Source organism: Somniosus microcephalus, chromosome 2, assembly GCF_052327205.1.
Source record: "Somniosus microcephalus isolate GS21.2 chromosome 2, FLI_Smic_1.0, whole genome shotgun sequence".
NCBI classification, from domain to species: Eukaryota; Metazoa; Chordata; class Chondrichthyes; order Squaliformes; family Somniosidae; genus Somniosus; species Somniosus microcephalus.
The window spans coordinates 19,220,319-19,240,961 of record NC_140988.1 but is presented as its reverse complement, the minus strand read 5'-3'; the positions used below and the strand labels follow the sequence as shown (position 1 = coordinate 19,240,961).

At 48.7% G+C, this 20,643-nt stretch overlaps 1 protein-coding gene across 1 annotated transcript in view; it reads right to left on the bottom strand.

Moving 5' to 3' along the window:
* Positions 1 to 8,664: 8,664 nt before the first annotated feature.
* tex15 (testis expressed 15, meiosis and synapsis associated) overlaps positions 8,665 to 20,643 on the bottom strand; it is a 41,148-nt gene continuing 29,169 nt past the window's right edge. The window contains exon 7 of the mRNA XM_086007182.1: positions 8,665 to 10,006. The gene's annotated coding sequence lies outside the window, so the exon portion shown is untranslated. The remainder of the gene's footprint in view (positions 10,007 to 20,643) is intronic.

Here is a 20,643-nt window from a genome sequence, read left to right as displayed (position 1 = left end):
GCCACGTGCAAATTGGCATAGGGACAAGCAGCTTAGAGGTTTAAATGCATGACTCAAAGAGTGGTGTGGGAGGAAGGGGTTTCAGTTCATGGGGCACTGGCACCAGTACTGGGGAAAGAGGGAGTTGTTCCGTTGGGATGGGCTCCACTTAAACTGGGCTGGGACCTTGTCCTGGCGAATCGAATAACTATGGCATTTGAGAGGGCTTTAAACTAATGAAGGGGTGGGGGAGGGGGGTGGTGGGAGGATTCAGGAAAGAGTACATTTAAAAGCAGCAAGAGAAATGTCAAGGCTCTAGAACAGAGCAAAGTTTAGGGTAAAAAGAAGCAGTGTGGGTCAGGAAGGGACAGAGAGTAACAAAGGTAATAAGGCATCAGTGACTGAGGTGACATCAGGACAAATAGAAATAAGTAAAAGCTAAAGGCACTATATCTGAATGTGTGAAGCATTCGCAACAAAATAGATGAATTAATAGCGCAGATAGAAATTAATAGGTTTGATCTAATAGCCATTATGGAGACATGGTTGCAAAGTGGCCAAGGTTAGGAAATAAATATTCCAGGATGCTTAACTTTTAGAAGAGATAGGCAAAATGGAAAAGTAGGAGGGGTAGCCCTGATAATAAAGGATGGGATAAAGACAGCAGAGAGAAAGGATCTTAGCTCTGAAAATCGAGAAGTAGAATCAGTTTGGGTGGAGCTAAGAAACAGCAAGGGGCAGAAAACATTGGTGGGAGTTGTTTTCGGCCCCCAAACAGTAGTTGTAATGTAGGGCAGAGTACAAATCAGGTAATTAGAGGCACATGTAACAAAGGTAATGCAGTAATCATGGGGGACGTTAATCTACATATAGACGGGGCAAACCAAATTTGCAGTAATAGTGTGGAGGACGAATTCATGGATGTATAAAAGATAGTTTTCTAGATCGGTATGTTGAGGAACCAACTAGGGGACAGATTATTTTAGATCTAGTATTGTGCAATGAGAAAGGGTTAATTAATAACATAGAAACATAGAAGATAGGAGCAGGAGTAGGCCATTCGGCCCCTCGAGCCTGCTCCGCCATTCAATGAGATCATGGCTGATCATCCAAACTCAGTACCCTGTCCCTGCCTTCTCCCCATATCCCTTGATCCCTTTAGACTTAAGAAATATATCTAACTCCTTAATATTTAATGAATTGGCCTCAACTGCCTTCTGTGGTAGAGAATTTCACAGGTTCACCACTCTCTGGGTGAAGAAATCCCTCCTTATCTCTGTCCTAAATGACTTACCCCTTATCATTAGACTGTGACCCCTGGTTCCGGACTCCCCCGCCATCGGGAACATCCTTCCTGCATCTAGTCTGTCTAGTCCTGTTAGAATTTTATAAGTTTCAATGAGACCCCCTCTCATTCTTCTAAACTCCAGCGAGTATAAGCCCAATCCACCCAATCTCTCCGCATACGTCATTCCTGCCATCCCAGGTATCAGTCTGGTGAATCTTCGCTGCACTCCCTCCATGGCAAGAACTGAATCTTCGCTGCACTCCCTCCATGGCAAGAACATTGTAGTAAAGGGGCCTTTAAGGAAGAGTGACCATAATATGATTGAATTTTATATTGAGTTTGAAAGTGATTTAGTTAAATCCAAAACTAGGGTCTTAAATCTAAACAAAGCTGTAGGTGTGAGGGTCGAGTTGGCTAAGGTAGATTGGGAAACTACATTAAAGGTATGACGGTAGACAAGCAATGGCTAGCATTTAAAGAATTAGTACATACTGTAATTTACAACAAATATACATTCCTTTATGGCACAAAAACCCCACAGGAAAAGTGGTCCAACCGTGGCTAACAAGAGAAGTTAAAGATAGTATTAGATCAAAGGAAGAGGTTTATAATTTTGCCAAAAAGAGTAGTAAGCCTGAGGATTGGGAGGATTTTAGAATTCAGCAAAGGAGAACCAAGAAATTGATATTGGGCTGTGGGCGTTGCTGGCAAGGTCAGTATTTATTGACCATCCCTAGTTGCCCTTGAGAAGGTGGTGGTGAGCCGCCTTCTTGAAGCGCAGCGGTCCATGTGGTGAAGGTACTCCCACAGTGCTGTTAGGGAGGGAGTTCCAGGATTTTGACCCAGCGACAATGAAGGAATGGCGATATACTTCCAAGTCAGGATGGTGTGTGACTTGGAGGGGAACTTGGAGGCAATGATGTTCCCATGCGCCTGCTGCTCCTGACCTTCTAGGTGGTAGAGGTTGCGGGTTTTGGAGGTACTGCTGAAGAAGCCATGGTGAGTTGCTGCAGTGCATCTTGTAGATGGTACACACTGCAGCCACAGTGCGCCGGTGGTGGAGGGAGTGAATGTTTAAGGTGGTGGATGGGGTGCCAATCAAGCGGGCTGCTTTGTCTTGGATGGTGTCAAGGATCTTGTGTGTTGTTGGAGCTGCACTCATCCAGGCAAGTGGAGAGTATTCAATCACACTCCTGACTTGTGCCTTGTAGATGGTGGAAAGGCTTTGGGAAGTCAGGAGGTGAGACGCTCGCCATGAATACCCAGCATCTGACCTGCTCTTGTTGCTACAGTATTGATGTGGCTGGTCCAGTTAAGTTTCTGATCAATGGTGACCCCCAGGATATTAATGGTGGGGGATTTGGTGATGGTAATGCCGTTGAATGTCAAGGGGCAGTGGTTAGATGCTCGTTTGTTGGAGATAGTCATTGCCTGGCACTTGTGTGGCGTGAATGTTACCTGCCACTTATCAACCCAAGCCTAAATGTCGTCTAGGCCTTGCTGCATGTGGGCATGGACTGCTTCATTATCTGAGGAGTTACGAAAGTCACTGAACACTCTGCAGTCATCAGCGAACATCCTCACTTTTGACCTTATTATGGAGGGAAGAAGCAGCTGAAGATGGTTGGGCCTAGGACACTGCCCTGAGGAACTCCTGCAGCGATGCCCTGGGGCTGTGATGATTGACCTCCAAACACCACAACCATCTTCCTTTGTGCTAGGTATGACTGCAGCCAGTGGAGAGTTCCCCCCCCCCCCCCGATTCCCACTGACTTGCTAGGTCACCTTGATGCCACACTCGGTCAAATGCTGCCTTGATGTCAAGGGCCCTCACTCTCACCTCACCTCTGGAATTCAGCTCCTTTGTCCATGTTTGGACCAAAACCATAATGAGATCTGGAGCCGAGTGGTCCTGGCGGAACCCAAACTGGGCATCAGTGAGCAGGTTATTGGTGAGTAAGTGCTGCTTGATAGCACTGTCGACGACACCGTTTTTCTTCTGCCTTTACCAGTCTAGAATATCAACTGCAGGCTTAACCAATGTGCTGCCCCACACACGCATCAATCAGTGGACTGCTGCATAGGTCAGCGTGGACAGCTCTTCCATCTCCATTCCTCACTGAGTAGCGACAGCAGCGTGACACAGCTGCCCATTTCCCAATGTGGTGGGGTTTTTAATGGCAGCCATCTGGCCCTCCTGCAGCCTATTCTATGCGCCATTTATTGACCATGCATCATACAGGCAGGTTGTATTACAATGTTTTTAATGTGTGAAGCCCTTGGAAGATGCCAGACTGGTTCCTGGGATGGGGGGGATTGTCCTATGAGGAGAGATTGAGTAGGCTAGGCCTATATTCTGTGGCGTTTAGAAGAATGAGAGGTGATCTCATTGAAACATACAAAATTCTTACAGGGCTTGACAGAGTAGATGCAGGGAGGATGTTTCCCCTGGCTGGGGAGTCTAGAATAAGTGGTTGGCCATTTAGGGCTGAGATGAGGAGAAATTTCTTCACTCAGAGGGTAGTGAATCTTTGAAATTCTCAATCCCAGAGGGCTGTGGAGGCTCAGTCGTTGAGTATATTGAAGACAGAGATCGATAAGATTTTTGGATATTATGGGATATGGGGATAGTCCAGGAAAGTGGAGTTGAGGTAGAAGATCAGCCATGGTCTTATTGAATGGCGGAGCAGGCTCGAGAGGCTGAATGGCCTACTCCTGCTCCTATTTCTTATGTTCTTTTGTAATGCCATCTGCCCCAGTTTTGCCCACTCACTTAATCTATCAATGTCCCTTTGCAACTTTTTACTTCCATTTACACTACTTACTGTGCCACCTAACTTAGTGTTGTCAGCAAACTTGGGCTATTCCTTCATCTAAGCCATTTCTAAATGTAGTGAAGAGCAGAGGCCCCAGTACAGATCCCTGGGGGACACCACTAGTTACACCCTGACAATGGCAGTACATGCCAATTATCCTTTTTCTCTGTCTCCTATCTTCTAACCAATTCCCTACCCATGTCAAAAGGTTGCCTCCAATTCCATGCGCTTCCATTTTTCCTAACAGTCTCTTGTGTGGCACCTTATCGAATACCTTCTGGAAGCCCATATAAATAGCATCCATAGATAATCCCTTATCTACCACGTAAGTGACCTCCCCAAAAAATTCAACTAGGTTAGTTAGACTTGGCTTACCCTTTACAAATCTATGCTGGCTCTCTCTGGTCAGCTCATGTTTGTTCAAGTGCTCAGTTACTCTGTCCCTAATAAGAGATTCTACTAACCTCCCCACAACAGACATCACATGGTCTTGACTCTCTTTGTGTAATGCAATGAGCGATTGATTACAATGCATAAAATACATCAACTCAGCATTGAAGAAATGCTGAACATGTAATTAAGCTGGTGTTCTTTATATGCAGAATTGATTTTACCACATTACATAACTGAGTCATGAGTTAACAATTGGCCAGTGAATCTCGTAAACCATGACACAGCATATTGGTTATTGGTAGTCTATACAGCCCAGAAAGAACAGCTGACCCTGTACTTCATTGTAGCATCACAATTCTATTTATAGAACTTAAGAGGCCCAATAGCCTTTCAATTGAAAATACATTTGAATGTAAAGAGCTGAGTTGCTAAATTAATAATGTTACTGAAAAAGCTCTCTTTTCATTATACCGCCCTCGTGAATGTGAAGCCGAGTTTGCAGTGTGAGCCACAAAAAGTCCTTAAAATCTCAACCTGTCAGAAATATGGGTTGATTTCTTAACACACCTGGATAATGAAGAAAAAAAGACTAACAAAAAGAAAGACTTGCATTTATATAGCACCTTTCACAACCTCAGGACGTCCCAAATGCTTTACAGCCAATGAAGTACTTTTGAAGTGTAGTCACTGTTGTAACATAGGAAACATGGCAGCCAATTTGTGCATAGCAAGGTCCCAAAAACAGCAATGAAATAATGGCCAGGTAATGTGTTTTTTTTTAAAGTGATGTTGGTTGAGGGATAAATATTGGCGAGGGCACTGGGGAAAATTCCCAGTGCAGTGATTCAGTGGGTGTTCTCTCCTGCAACTCATTAATACTCCCTTCCCCCATCCCCTGGAGTGGAAAACTCCCCTGCTCTTCTTCAAATAGTGCCTTGGTGCAGTGAGGAAAGAGTTAAACTGACATCGCTGGCAGTTTCACTGAATGGTGTAATAAAGACAATAATCTAACAGGCCTTTGCAGTAGTAAGCTTTTTCTAAGTTGCTGAACTGGCAGTTGAGATAACCTAAGAATGACATGTCGATTTTGAATGACTGATGACCGTAAACTGTATAACGTGGAACCGTAAGAGGCCTGGAGGATGTAAGTTCTGTTCTGACAGGAAAATAAAACAATGAGTTGGAAGTAAAGAGGCCTAGCGAGGCAGGAAAGCAGGACAATGAGTCAGAAGTACAATGTTGGTGAGACCACATCTGGCATAAACAAAGGTCATAGGTGCAACAACAGCTTGTGGGATAACGGATATATACTTTTCCGATAATAAAGGCGGTACTTTAATGTAACGCGGCATAGGCAACCAATCAGTGAAGATGCATGCGGGCCAAGGTCCAATCAGGTGGCAGGAATGCATTTTGAATGAGTTGGACATATGTGTTGTAATGTATAAAAATGTAGTGTTTGCTGTAACAATTTGGAGAAGTCTGGCTAAGACAGAGCAGACTGTCTCCCCACCAGTGTAATAAAGACGACAAAACCTTGCGTCGAGTGTTGGTTTAAAATACTCCACAACACATGGGATCTTTTACAGCCATCTGAGCGAGCAGATGGGGCCTCAGTTTAACGTCTCATCCTGAAAGACGGCACCTCCGACAGAGCAGCACTCCCTCAGCACTGCTACTGAGGTGTCAGCCTAGATTATGTGCTCAAGTCTCCGGAATGGGGCTGGGCCTCATAGCCATGGACAGGGATGTCCCTGTAGTAGACTTTGTCCAAAGTCAGTCTCAGGAAGACTGCATAACTCCATGAAAGCATCCATTGTGAAACATAATGGCGAAGGCAGGTTCCTTCAGACATCCCCAATCAGGTGTGCCTAGGTTTGGGGACTTGGCTCCTAGGATGAGACTGAGTGGATGGCAGAAGCCTGAGGTGCAGTCGTATCTCCCTTCCTCCCCCAAATCCAGCACTGCCATTGGAGTGTGTCCAACGGCAAGAGGGTCCAATGGCAACATTGCAAAAATGCAGCAGCGAATGGCAGCATCAACTAATGCACCAAAGATAATGCAGAAACCACAAAAACACAGAACTTTAAATGCAATGCCAAATGTCTATATCTTGAAGAGTTAAATTTCTAAAGGCCAGAGAATGAAACTGCAGCAGTGCCCCTCTCATATTAGTAAGGAGGAGCTGATTTTAGTGAATAGATGAAAAAAATCCTGGATTATAGCAACTCACACAGGATCGCATAAAATACGAGGCTTAAGAAATGAAACATTGGCATCTTGCAGGAAGAATGAAGTTTGCAGTCAGCTGGGGATGGATGTTGTCTCAGTGCACACAGAGTAGAGAAACCCACTTGGTTCACATGGAAGTCTTGGAAACAGTATCTGAGATGCTACAAAAGCTGATAGGTGTTAGTCATGACTCACTCTTGTCTCGGAGTCAGAAGGTCGCGGGTTCATAGTCCTGCTCCAGAGACTTGAGCACATAATCCAGGCTGACACTTCAGTGCAGTACTGAGGGAGTGCAGCACTGTTAGAGTTGCCGTCTTTCGGCCGAGACGTTAAACCGAGGCACCGTCATGTTGGCGTATATGAAGAAGAGCTGGGGATTTTTTCCAGGTGTCCTGGCTAATATTTATCTCTCAACCAACATCAATAAAACAGATTATCTGGTCATTATCTCATTGCTGTTAGTGGGAGCTTGCTGTGCACAAATTTGACTGCCGTGTTTCCCACATTACAACAGCAATGACACTTCAAAAATTACTTCATTGTTTGTGCAGCGCTTTGGAACATCCTAAGGCGGTGAAAGGCGCTGTATAAGTGCAAGTTCTTTCTCTTCATAGAAACATATAAGATAGGAGCAGGAGTAGGCCATTCGGCCCCTCGAGCCTGCTCCGCCATTCAATGCGATCATGGCTGATCATCCAAATTCAGTACCCGGTCCCTGCTTTCTCCCCATACCCCTTGATCCCTTTAGCCTTAAGAAATATATCCAACTCCTTCTTGAATATATTTAATGTATTGGCCTCTACTGCCTTCTGTGGTAGAGAATTCCACAGGTTCACCACTCTCTGGGTGAAGAAATTCCTCCTCATTTCTGTCCTAAATGGCCTACCCCTTATCCTTAGACTGTGACCCCTGGTTCTGGACTCCCTGACCATCGGGAACATCCTTCCTGTATCTAGTCTGCCCAGTCCTGTCAGAATTTTATAAGTTTCAATGAGATCCCCTCTCATTCTTCTAAACTCCAGCGAGTACAAGCCCATTCGACCCAATCTCTCCTCATACGTCATTCCTGCCATCCCAGGTATCAGCCTGGTGAATCTTCGCTGAACTCCTTCCATGGCAAGAACATCCTTCCTCAGATAAGGCGACCAAAACTGCACACAATACTCAAGATGTGGTCTCACCAAGGCCCTGTATAACTGCAGCAAGACATCCTTGTTCCTGTACTCAAACCCTCTCGCTATGACGGCCAACATGCCATTTGCTTCTTAACCGCCTGCTGCACCTGCATGCTTACCTTCAGCGACTGGTGCACAAGGACACCCAGGTCTCGTTGCACTTCCCCTTCTCCCAATCTATTGCCATTCAGATAATAACCTGCCTTCCTGTTTTTGCCACCAAAGTGGATAACCTCACATTTATCCACGTTATATTGCATCTGCCATGCTTTTGCCCAATCACCCAACCTGTCCAAATCATCCTGGAGTTTCTCGGCATCCTCCTCACAGCACACACGCCCACCCAGCTTTGTGTCGTCTGCAAATTTGGAGATATTACATCTAGTTCCCTTGTCTAGATCATTAATATATATTGTGAATAGCTGGGGTCCAAGGACTGATCCCTGCGGTACCCCACTAGTCACTGCCTGCCGCTCGGAAAAAGACCCGTTTATTCCAACTCTTCAGTAGTTCTCAGGGTTACGTGACTTCACGCAGTGTTTTGTAACACCGAACAGAGGCTTAAAGCAGATATTCTAAGAATAGTGAAGTGTTCTACAGCGGTGTAAATTTCTGTGATCCACACATATAAATGAAGCAATTTCTGCAGCTCCTGTCTGAGGTGCCTGTTTTAAAGGCTTTAGGCTTTCTCAGCCTGGGCCCAATGAAGCAACGGTCCCTGAATAACATTGGTTTTTGCTTTTGGAAAGGCAATTGTTTAATAAAACACGTAACACAGACACTGTATCAAATGTGTATTTCCGTCAAATGCAAAAAAAACTTAGAAAAGTATAAAAATACACACCAACTCACGTTTCTTAAAAGGTAGCACAAATCACACCAACATGCATGACGAGAACCATTAACAGTGACAATGGAATGAAAAAGCTATGCACCATTGCAACATCTTCACATTTATAGAAATAGAAAAATAGTGAACACTCGAAAATGCAAACAGCCATGACAAGTGTGTCGGGAATCTTAAATTTTCCCATGACTGGCGCGTACACAGTTTTATCGAACACAATGTTTTACTTTTGGTCTTTAACAAAAAAAGTCAAGTGGGAACGGCAGACTTTTAACTGTCTCTGAGTGCACGTCTGCAAACGTCTGAAAGAAAATGCCAGGTTAGAATCCGTTTCCTCTCTGTGTTATAAACAGATGGAAGATCCGCCTGTCGGAACCATACACTCAGGCCATTTGCAAATCCCAGCGTCGCGTTTTTTGAAAGCATCACTTTAGCATAATCACCGCAAAATAAATTTTGTTAGGATTAAACTTTCATCCCATTTTGGGATGTTTTTTTTCCGAAGCCAACAAAAAAAAAGCATTACAACAATTAAACTCCAACAAACGTGGTAAAAAAATAACATGAGATTTAAATCCCATTAAACCAAAACATCAAACAGCACATCAGCAAAAAAAATGTTAATTTCCCAGAAACTAAACGTTTGTTCGTGCTCAAAAGGTTGGGATCATTTCCTGTTGTCTTGCATCAAGTACGCGGACTGCTACCAGTTCCAAGACTACAGCTATTCTTCAACAGAGATGGAATAAAATACTTCCCTATTAAAATAAATTAAAACTACTTGAACACATTGTAAATGCACACCCAGTAAAACCAATGGAAAATTCAAAGCCCACATTTGCTGGGCTTCTGTTCCTCTCCTACCTTTTATAAGACCAACTGGTATTAAGTTATGATTCCATTGATCAGACATTTATTTTGAACTAATACCAATTTTTTCTGTCCATTTTTACGTGCTGTAATCTTTGCCTTCGCGCACAAGTATGAACCAATTTACGCTGTGCCCCGCTACACTATCTATTAAGACTACCTTGTAATGACCTAGTTACTCAGCGAAGAGCAAGTAAAACACATAATCCTACTTCAAATATAAATCCATTGTACCAAGATCGCGTTTGTTTGTTGTTTTATTTTTTTTTTAAATTCACCCTACTATTTAGTTTTACGATAATACTTGGCATTCCAACTTAATCACAGGTCAGGAAGTAAACACAGAAGTTTGTAGTGTGTGGGAGGATTTTCCGCACTCTGAACTCTTCAGGTTATCGCCAGTGACCTGCAAATTAAAACAAATTGTTTATTCTGCAAATTAAGGAAAACAATAAAATATATTAGTGAACAGATCACAAAGGTAAGTACAGATCAGAGAGTTCATAGGGCCCAATATAGCTCATAGCCCAGCCACCCCCCCCCCCCCCCCAATGATGAATTTTAAAAATTTGGGCCACATTTTCCTCTTGCAGTTGGGATTAGAGGATAGTTGGGGTTGAGGCAGGGGTAGGGGGGAATCGTTGCCTGTAAAGGAGCCCGCCCTATTTTCCATCTATTCATAGAATCCTATGGCACAGAGAGGAGGCCATTTGGCCCATCGTCCCTGTGCCAGCTCTTTGAAAGAGCTATCCAATTAGTCCCACTCCCCCGCTCTTTCCAATGATCTTAAATCTGTGTCCTCTGGTTACTGCCCCTCCTGCCAGTGGAAACAGTTTCTCATTATTTACTCAATCAAAACCTCTCATTATTTTGAACACCTCTATGAAATCACCCTACAATCTGATCTGCTCTAAAGAGAACAATCCCAGCTTCTCTGGTCTCTCCACATAACTGAAGTCCCGCATTCATTTAGATGGGCTGAGAATCGAACGGGCTCTGTTATGGGTGTGTGATCTACCTCGTTCGATTTTGTTCAAAGCACTCTGCCCTGGCAATCCTCTACACCAAGCCCAATAAAAGTTCTGTCAACTTCCCACTTCTCCCCTTGAGGTGGCCCTGCACCATGACACCTTCCTGGCCAGAAAGAATGGACTTCAGACTCGCTCCGAGTACTGCGCTACGGCTAGCCCACTTTGATAGCACCTCCCAGTCTCGCAACCGCTAACACCGGGAGGAACGAGAGCAGCAGTGGCATGGGAACGTCATGGCCCCACAGAAAACAAACACAGACTTACCCATGGGATCCTCTTCGGCCGGACCGCTAGCTGATGCTGGATGGAGCGCTGCGCGACGCACGCTTTGCCCAGCGCTCTCTTTAAATGGCAGTCGGGGCCCTATGTACATCGTAGGACGCAGATTTCCATTTTAGGTGGGACTTCCACCTGACTCGGCCGGCCAGAGGTGGGCCCAGGTGAGGATTGCCGCAGTCACAGCAGGGACGGCGCGGTACGTCTTTCCCCACGATTTTTGGGGTGCCACTGCTCCATTTCCACCGGACGGGAGACCTCAAAATTCAGCCTGTTGAGTTCTGGAAATCAACAACCCACCATGAGCAACACACCAGTTGGTGGAGTCCCAGATAGCAAGGATCAGTCACCTTGGCTCATTCTCATGCAACATCTAGTGGCTTTTAATTTATTCTCGGGATGTGGAGATCACTGGCAAGGCCGACATTTATTGTCCATCCCTGGTTGCTCTGAGAATATGGTGGTGGGTCTTCTTCTTGAACCACTGCTCCCACAATAGCATTAAGTAGGGAATTCCAGGATATTGACCCAATGACGTTGAAGGAATGGCGAAATATGTCCAGGTCAGGTTGGTGTGTGACTTGGAGGGTGTAGTGATTTCAGTTGTCGGTCAGTTGTGTACGTATTATTCAGTAACCCATTCAGGCTATGCAACATACTCTTAAATACAGTATTGTTGCGGCTGCCGCGGAACACGAATGGAGGCCGAACCGATCTGAGGAACACATGGCTTTTATTACATTCTCTTGAGAGATGGCTGCCCCAGCTCCTCTCTCTGCTAAACCCGAAAACAGACTGAGGGCGACACCCGCGCTTTTGAGTACACACTGAGGGCGACGCCCGCTCCTTTGTCATGCCTTAAAGGCAGCATGCTTCTTAAAGGCAAGGTGCCCGATTTATTGTCCACGGACGGAAAAGTGGATTGCGCCCGTTTAGGTGGCGATCCACCACACAGCTCCCCCCAGAATCCGCTTAGGAGGTGTGGACGAGACAGTGCGGCGGTCTGATGGGCCGGCCGGAGCGGCTCTTGTAGGACGCCGGTGGACGTGGAACGGCCGGGCGTGGAGCAGCCGGGTGTACTGGCTTGAGGGCAGGTCGGCCGCGTGGCGGTGGATGAGCTACTGGGACCTGCTCACCGGGCTCCGAATGTGCTGGCTTGAGTCGGTCAACCGACACTTTTTCAGTCCTGTCGCCCACTTGTAGGTCGAAAAATTTGTCCCCAGCCTGTAGCACTTTGTAGGGCCCGTCGTACGGGGGTTGAAGGGGTCCGCAGTGGGCATCGTGCCGGACGAAAACGAACTGTGCCTGGTGCAGGCTTAGCGGGACGTGTGAGGTGGATTCGCCATGCCGGGCAATGGGCACCGGGGCGAACTGTAGCGCCGGTGAGGCAAAGTCGTGGCGTTGCTGGTTGGCTGACCAGGGTGTCGTGGCGGTGGGCAGGAACTCGCCGGGTACGCGCAGCGGCTGGCCGTACACGAGCTCTGCTGCTGATGCGTGGAGGTCTTCTTTAACCGCGGAGCGCAGGCCGAGGAGGACCCACGGGAGTCGGTCCGTCCAGGCGCCGTCCTGGAGGCTGGCTCGAAGAGATGCCTTCATGGATCTGTGGAACCGCTCACACAGTCCATTGGCTTGGGGGTGGTACGCTGTGGTGCGGTGAATGGTCACCCCGAGATTGCGTGCGATGGCGGTCCAGAGTTCAGAGGTAAATTGCGGACCTCTGTCCGACGTCATGTCGGAGGGGACGCCGAACCGTGTGACCCAGGTGCTGACGAAGGCTCTGGCGATGTCGGCGGTGGTGGTAGAGGTCAGTAGAATTGCCTCGGGCCAGCGCGTGGTGCGGTCGACGATCGTCAGCAAGTGCATGTGGCCTTGCGACGGCGGCAGGGGCCCGACGATGTCCACGTGGATGTGGTCGAATCTACGTGAAGGGACGGTGAACTCCTCGAGGGGTGCTTTTGTGTGTTGCTGCACCTTGGCCCGTTGGCAGGCTAGGCAGGAGTTGGCCCAAGTACGCACATCCTTGCGAAGGCCGCGCCAGACAAAGCGGTTGGCTACCAATTTGATGGATGCGCGGGCGCCGGGGTGGGAGAGGTTGTGGAGAATCTCGAATACCCGGCGGCGCCAGGACGCTGGGACGACGGGCCGAGGTTGAGATAGGGATATGTCGCACTTGACCGTGACTGCGGTCGGGCCGCAGGCGACGTCGGCCAGGCATAGCCCTGGTAGGTTGGTAGGTGCGGAGAGCAGATCAGGGTCCGTGAGCTGGTCTGCTGCGAGTTGAGCGTAGTCGACTGCCAGGTGTGCGGCGTGGATTGCGGGGCGGGAGAGGCAGTCGGCTATCACGTTGTCTCGGCCGGAGACGTGTTGGATGTCCGTGGTGAACTCGGACACTGCCGCGAGCTGGCGCTGCTGCCTGGCGGACCAGGGGTCGGTTGTCTTTGCCATTGCGAATGTCAGGGGTTTGTGGTCGACAAACGCAGTGAAGGGGTGGCCCTCCAGCAAAAACCGAAAATGGCGGACCGCCAGGTACAGCGTGAGGAGCTCGCGGTCGAAGGTGCTGTACTTGACCTCCGGGGGGCGTAGTTGGCGGCTGAAGAAGGCAAGTGGTTGCCAGGCGCCGTCGACCCACTGCTCGTACACGGCGCCGACCGCGTGGTCGGAGGCGTCCGTGGTGAGCGCTACTCTGGCATTGGGCCGTGGGTGCGCGAGCAGGGTGGCGTCGGCGAGCGCGGTCTTGGTGGAGTTGAAGGCGGCTGATACGTCTGCCGTCCATTCGACCGCCATCTTGCCGCTCCTGCCCCGGAGGGCTTCATACAGGGGCCTCATGAGGGACGCCGCTTTGGGGATGAAGCGGTTGTAGAAATTCACCATCCCGAGGAACTCCTGGAGTCCTTTGATGGTGGTGGGGGCGGGGAAATTGCTGGACGGCCTGCACCTTGGTGGGCAGGGGAATGGCCCCAGCATGGGTGATGTGGTGGCCGAGGAAGTCGATCTTGTCCAGGCCGAACTGGCACTTGGCTGGGCTGAGGATGAGCCCGTGGTCGCAGAGGTGCCCGAACAGGATGCGAAGGTGTTCGAGGTGTTCCTGCTTGGAGGAACTGGCTACCAGGATGTCGTCCAGGTAGACGAACAGGAACTTCAGGTCCCGAGGGACCGAGTCCGTGAGCCGTTGGAATGCCTGGGCCGCATTTTTGAGGCCGAAGGGCATCCGCAGGAACTCGAAAAGCCCGAAGGGGGTGATTACGGCCGTCTTGGGGATGTCCGCGGGGTGGACGGGGACTTGGTGGTAGCCGCGCACCAGGTCGACTTTGGAAAAGACTGAGCGGCCGGCCAGTCTAGCCGAGAAGTCCTGAATGTGCGGCACGGGGTACCGATCAGGGGTGGTGGCATCGTTGAGGCGGCGGTAATCCCCGCAGGGGCGCCAACCCCCGCCTGGTTTGGGGGCGATGTGGAGTGGGGAGGCCCAGGGACTGTTGGAGCGGCGGATGATGCCGAGCTGTTCCATAGTGGCAAACTCGGTCCGCGCGATCTCCAATTTGGCCGGGTCCAGCCTGCGGGTGTGGGCGTACACTGGGGGGCCTGTGGTGGGGATGAAGTGTTCCACCCCATGTTTGGCGACCTCCGCGAAGAAGGTCGGGTTGGTGAGGGCCGGGAATTCGGCCAGGAGTGCCGAGTAGTCATCCGTGGCCCGGGCGTGGCACTGTGACGCCATGTCGGCGGGTTGACGGGGGGCCATGGCACCCAGGATGGGGGACATGGTGTTCATGTCCACGAGGCGGTGTCGAGGGATGTCTACCAGTAGGCCGTGGGCGCACAGGAAGTCTGCGCCGATGAGAGGGGAGAGTACCTTGGCAGTGATGAACTCCCATCGGTAGCGGCGACCAGCGAGGTCGAGGGTGACTGTGCGGGTGCCGTACGTCCGGATGTCCGAGCCGTTAGCGGCAGCCAGCGCCTGTCCTCGTTCGCCCTTTTGGATGTTGAGGGCGGAGGCCGGGATGATGCTGTGCTGAGCTCCAGTGTCGCACAGGAACCGGCGGCCGGTTTTGTCATCCGTGACGTACAGCAGGGAGCCCGCGTGGCCCACGGCCATCGCGGGGGCTGGTACGGGGGCGGACTTGAAGGAGCAGGGAGGTGTGCACCGTTGTGCCCTGGCGCCGAACCGTGCGTGGTAGTAACAGTAGCCCGGGTTTGTGGGGCGCGAAGGCCCCGTGGGCCCCGTGGCTGGGCCTTGTGGCCGCGTGGTGGCCGGTGAGGGGCGCGCCCAGGCTGTGGCTGCCAGGTCCGGAGCGACGTCGCGGCTGGAGTGAGCGGACAGCAGCTTGTCGGCCTCGTCGGCCAGGGCTTCTAGGTCGGTGGGGCCAGATGCCACGATCGCTGGGCGGATGCTGGGAGGTAGCTGGCGGATGAACAGCGTGCGGAAGAGGGGACCCGGGTGGGCTCTCGTCGGTGAGTGAGAGCATGTGGGAGAGGAGGTCTGACGGTGAGGCGTCACCGAGGCCTGGAAGGTCGAGGAGGCGGCAGTTTCGCTGGTATGTCGAGGTCGTAAATTTTTTAAGGAGCGCGGCCTTAAGATGTGCATACTTGCCCTCCTCTGGTGAGTTCTGCAGCGCTATCCAGACCTTCGTGACTGTGGAGCTACCGAGTGATGCGACGAGGTAGTCATACTTCGTCCCATCTGTGGTGATGTGTCGCAGCCGGAATCGGGACTCAGCTTGGAGGAACCAGGCTTCGGGCTGGTTTTCCCAAAACTCCGGCAGTTTCACGGAAACTGCGTTCGTGTCCGCCATTGCAGTGCTCGGAATACGTTCTGAGCGTCGGGGTCACCAATGTTGCGGCTGCCGCGGAACACGAATGGAGGCCGAACCGATCTGAGGAACACATGGCTTTTATTACATTCTCTTGAGAGATGGCTGCCCCAGCTCCTCTCTCTGCTAAACCCGAAAACAGACTGAGGGCGACACTCGCGCTTTTGAGTACACACTGAGGGTGACGCCCGCTCCTTTGTTGTGCCTTAAAGGCAGCATGCTTCTTAAAGGCAAGGTGCCCGATTTATTGTCCACGGACGGAAAAGTGGATTGCGCCCGTTTAGGTGGCGATCCGCCACAGTATCATGTCATGGCAGTGTACAATCTTTTACTACCTGTGAATTTGAGGGAGTGTGCACTTTCAGCATTTTAGGGCATCAAAGAGGCGAAGAAATAAAAGAGCACACTGAGTTTGCATCCACACTTATACCTCACTCTGTGCTCCTGGCTGTCAATCAAATTCTCGTAGGACAGCCCACAAGATGGATTCTTTCATGTTAGCCTACTCGCCTCAGGGTCCATAGCTGGCAGCCTTTCGGGGCTCCCAGTAATGAGGGCGACTGGCTCTCGTGAGCTGGAGGACCTGGGTTCTGCTTACTTGATGTCCTTATTAAAATTTAGATCCCTGATATTCTTACCGAGGTAACTGAGGTAATGTATACTCATTTCCAAAGGGAAAGTTTGCAAAGCATCATTAGCTATTTTGAAAATATTTGTTCCTCATAGATTTACTTCACGTAGAACTTTGTAATCTTGACATTTACATTTTATTCTTTTAAAGTGTTATCTTTCTCATTCATTTTTTCAGAGAATGATATAGAAATTACAACATGGAAACAGGCCATTCGGCCCAACCAGTCCGTTTATCCTCCACAGTGATAGCCTACTTGCATATTGTGTAATTGAACACTGGAGGGTGCCTTGATAGGAGCAAGCATACTGTAGCATTTACCCATCAGTGTCTCCTCTTATAGTGAATGTTATATCCAGAGAGAATGTTCCAGAGAGTCTGAAATAAAAGCAACCATTACATTACCACCTCAACTTGACTGTTTATAAAACACATAAGCAGTGGTCCTAATCTCATGTGCCCACCCTGTTCCCATACCCCTTTATTCCCCTTTCCTTCAACCACCTGCCTAACCTATTCTCAAATTATTGACATCGTCTCTGCTTCAACCACTAATGTAGGGCATTCCACATCCTCTGTGTAAAATAGTCTCCCCCGCCCTCTGTCCTAAATCGCTTACATTTAATTCTGTATCTATGTCCCCCTGGTCTAGACAGTGCAAGCAGTGGACACAATCTGTTCCTCTCTACCCTGTCCCATCCCGTCTGAATTTTAAACACCTCTATCAAACCACCCCTTAATCTCCTCTGTTCTAATTTTTTTTAAAGCCTCAATTTTTTTCAATCTTTCTTCCTTTTTGTGTTTCCTCATGCCAGACAGCATCCGAGTGAATCTGTGCTGTACCCTCTCGATTGCCTCAACGTCCTTCCTGCAGTGTGGAGCTCAAAACTGCAGGCAGTACTCCAACTGTGAAAGCTAATTAACCACATCCTTCCGTGTGCTCGGGCCCAACGCCTGCTGCTGCCGAAGGGATAGACGGATGGGCCTGTTCCCAGATCTTGGCCACTCCTCTCCTTGATCAGCCGTTAGGAGGCTCACTCCCCCATTTTAGAAATGCTCTCTGAAACCTGGGCTCCATTCCACAAGTGGCTTCACTCTCGCTCCCTCCTTCAGGAAGGTGAAATGGGCCACAAACAAAGTCAGTGGAGTAACACTTCAATCCCCACAGGCTTCTGCTGCAAATCATCGGCCAGCCAGCTCAGAACCTCCTGCCACTGCAGCAGAAGTAGGAGACCAGGACTGAAAGAACGTACAAGAGCAGGCACCAAAGGAGAGGCACGGTGCTCGGAAACGGTAGACAGGATGTCAGGTTTTCTGTCATTGAGATGTTTTCTGTCACGGATGTGATATGTGCAAATTATTATCTGAACAGCAATAGGTTGGGAGAAGGGGAAGTGCAATGAATCCTGCGTGTCCTTGTGCATCAGTCGCTGAAGGTAAGCATGCAGGTGCAGCAGGCGGTTAAGAAGGTATGCTGGCCTTCATAGCGAGAGGATTCGAGTACAGGAGCAAGGATGTCTTGCTGCAGTTGTACAGGGCCTTGGTGAGACCACACCTTGAGTATTGTGTGCAGTTTTGGTCGCCTTATATGAGGAAGGATGTTCTTGCCATGGAGGGAGTGCAGCGAAGATTCACCAGACTGATACCTGGGATGGCAGGAATGACGTATGAGGAGAGATTGGGTCGATTGGGCTTATATTCGCTGGAGTTTAGAAGAATGAGAGGGGATCTCATTGAAACTTATAAAATTCTAACAGGACTAGACAGACTAGATGCAGGAAGGATGTTCCCGATGGCGGGGGAGTCCAGAACCAGGGGTCACAGTCTAAGGATAAGGGGTAAGCCATTTAGGACAGAGCGGAGGAGGAATTTCTTCACCCAGAGAGTGGTGAACCTGTGGAATTCTCTACCACAAAAGGCAGTTGAGGCCAATTCATTAAATATATTCAAGAAGCAGTTAGATATATTTCTTAAGGCTAAAGGGATCAAGGGATATGGGGAGAAAGCAGGGACAGGATACTGAATTTGGGTGATCAGCCATGATCTCATTAAATGGCGGTGTGGGCTCAAGGGGCTGAATGGCCTACTCCTGCTCCTATCTTCTATGTTTCTATGAATGATTCGGGGGCGAGGTGATTGACTCCTCGAACGAGGCCAGTGTTGGTCGTACAGTAGACAACCTGCCTCTTGTGAATGCCGTCTTAAAAGTCAAATTATTCCTTTAGGAAATCTGTTTATAGGGAATTTATTTCCTTGGCAAGCGAGGAACTATTTTCCTACGCTTGTGCTCTGAGCACTAAGCACAGGAAATAGAAGCGGAAACCCATGAGGCGGCTCTCTACCCCTTTTATGTTGTCGCAGGATTTCTGGCCTTCATTTAATTTAAATGGAAGGGAAGTGGGTTCCATAATGGGTGAGCGATTCCCCCCACCACCCCCCCCGCCCCCTGCACCTGATTTTACTCTTTGTGCTCTGCTCAGCACCCAGGTGGTAAAGATAAAAATCTATCCTAATGTATTTTACACCTCTGTGAAGGAAACATTGAAGGAACTGCAAGGAAAAATATTAATATGCAAGGCCGTGCTTATATAAACTGTTGGTTAAAAGAGGGAGGTTTTTTTTTATTCATTCACGGGATGTGGGCCTCGCTGGCATGGCCAGCATTTATTGCCCATCCCTAATTGCCCTTGAGAAGGTGAAGGTACTCCCACAGTGCTGTCAGGGAGGGAGTTCCAGGATTTTGACCCAGCGACGATGAAGGAAGGGCCGATATACATTTCCAAGTCAGGATGATGTGTGACTTGGAGGGGAACTTGGAGGTGGTGCTGTTCCCATACGCCTGCTGCCCTTGTCCTTCTAGGTGGAAGAGGTCGCGGGTTTGGGAGGTGCTGCCGAAGAAGCCTTGGCGAGTTGCTGCAGTGCATCTTGTAGATGGTACACACTGCAGCCACTGGCTGAGCAGGGCACAAAGAGGAAAATCAAGTGCGGCGGGGGGGGTGGGGGAGGGGGGAATTGCTCGCCCACGGTGGGGGGAGTGAATGTTTAAGGTGGTTGTAACTTGGTACGTGTAAATACAGGCTAGATAAATGTAAATTTTTATATTATCTGCGACTTTATTTCCTGAGAAAATGTACCTTTTCTAGAAGTGATATTATAGATGGCAGTGATTGGCACGGCTTCCATCAAACCACATTTGTGGATGAACAAAAGCAATTGCTTTAACCACACCTGGCTGACTCCTGCATCTGATGAAAGAGCATGGCGAGAGAGACATGGATGTATGCTTAAAAAAAAACACAACTAGACACACAACTTGGAGGGCCAAACACTGATGTAGGCAGGATTTTTTCGGGAGTGTTTGAGAGGAGTTTGCCAGACTCAATAAAACTACAATTTAGGAAATAGGAAATTCAGAATAACGTTCCAACAGAAACATTACTACCATACCTCTGTTTATCTACCAATTCAAATAAAGCAAATGAAATGAAAAAAAACCCCCAGACTTGTTGGACATAAACTGTACAGCACAAAGTCCGAGTAGATTTATTCAGTGAATAAACCGAATCATGATATTGTGAAATAATTTAACGGATCTCCTGTGAAGTTGCTCAAGTAAGCTTCGAGTTTACGGTTTTGCAAAGTGGGGAGCATATCGCCATTGAACGAAACTAGTGAAGGATTTGTCTGGAGACAGTGATGGAAGTGTGTTATTTAGATATTGCTTCCTAGATAATAAATAGCAGGTAGATAAATAAATAAATTGCTCCCTTTCACATGCCACACATACATGGATAAATCTGTGCACCAGTCAGTGAAAACGGAAGGGCCTTCTCCTCCCTATGAGCACTGGTACTCACTTCTAAAAACCAAGTGCGTTAGGCCTCAGTGGTGTCGGTGGAGGAGGGCAGGGGTGGGGGGCGGAGGGAGGGGGGTGCTCAAACAAAATTTCTATGATTTTCTTTTATTGGACCGCTCCTTCCTTTGAAAGATGTAAGAAGTCGCACAACACCAGGTTATAGTCCAACAGCTTTATTTGAAATCACAAGCTTTCGGAGCGCTGCTCCTTCGTCAGGTGAAGTGGAGAGATGCATAAAGACACAACTTATATAGTCAGAGAATAATGCCAGATGATTACAGGTAATCTTTCTAACTGCCATTTATCACACCTCGGCAGAGAGATAATCACAGCAATCAAAGGTGTAAATGGTGTCCAAACAGGTCAGTCAGGAAAACATTACATCAAAGAACAATGAGGTGGGGTCACAAGGGGTCAAATGTTGCAGATGCTGGGGTCTGTATG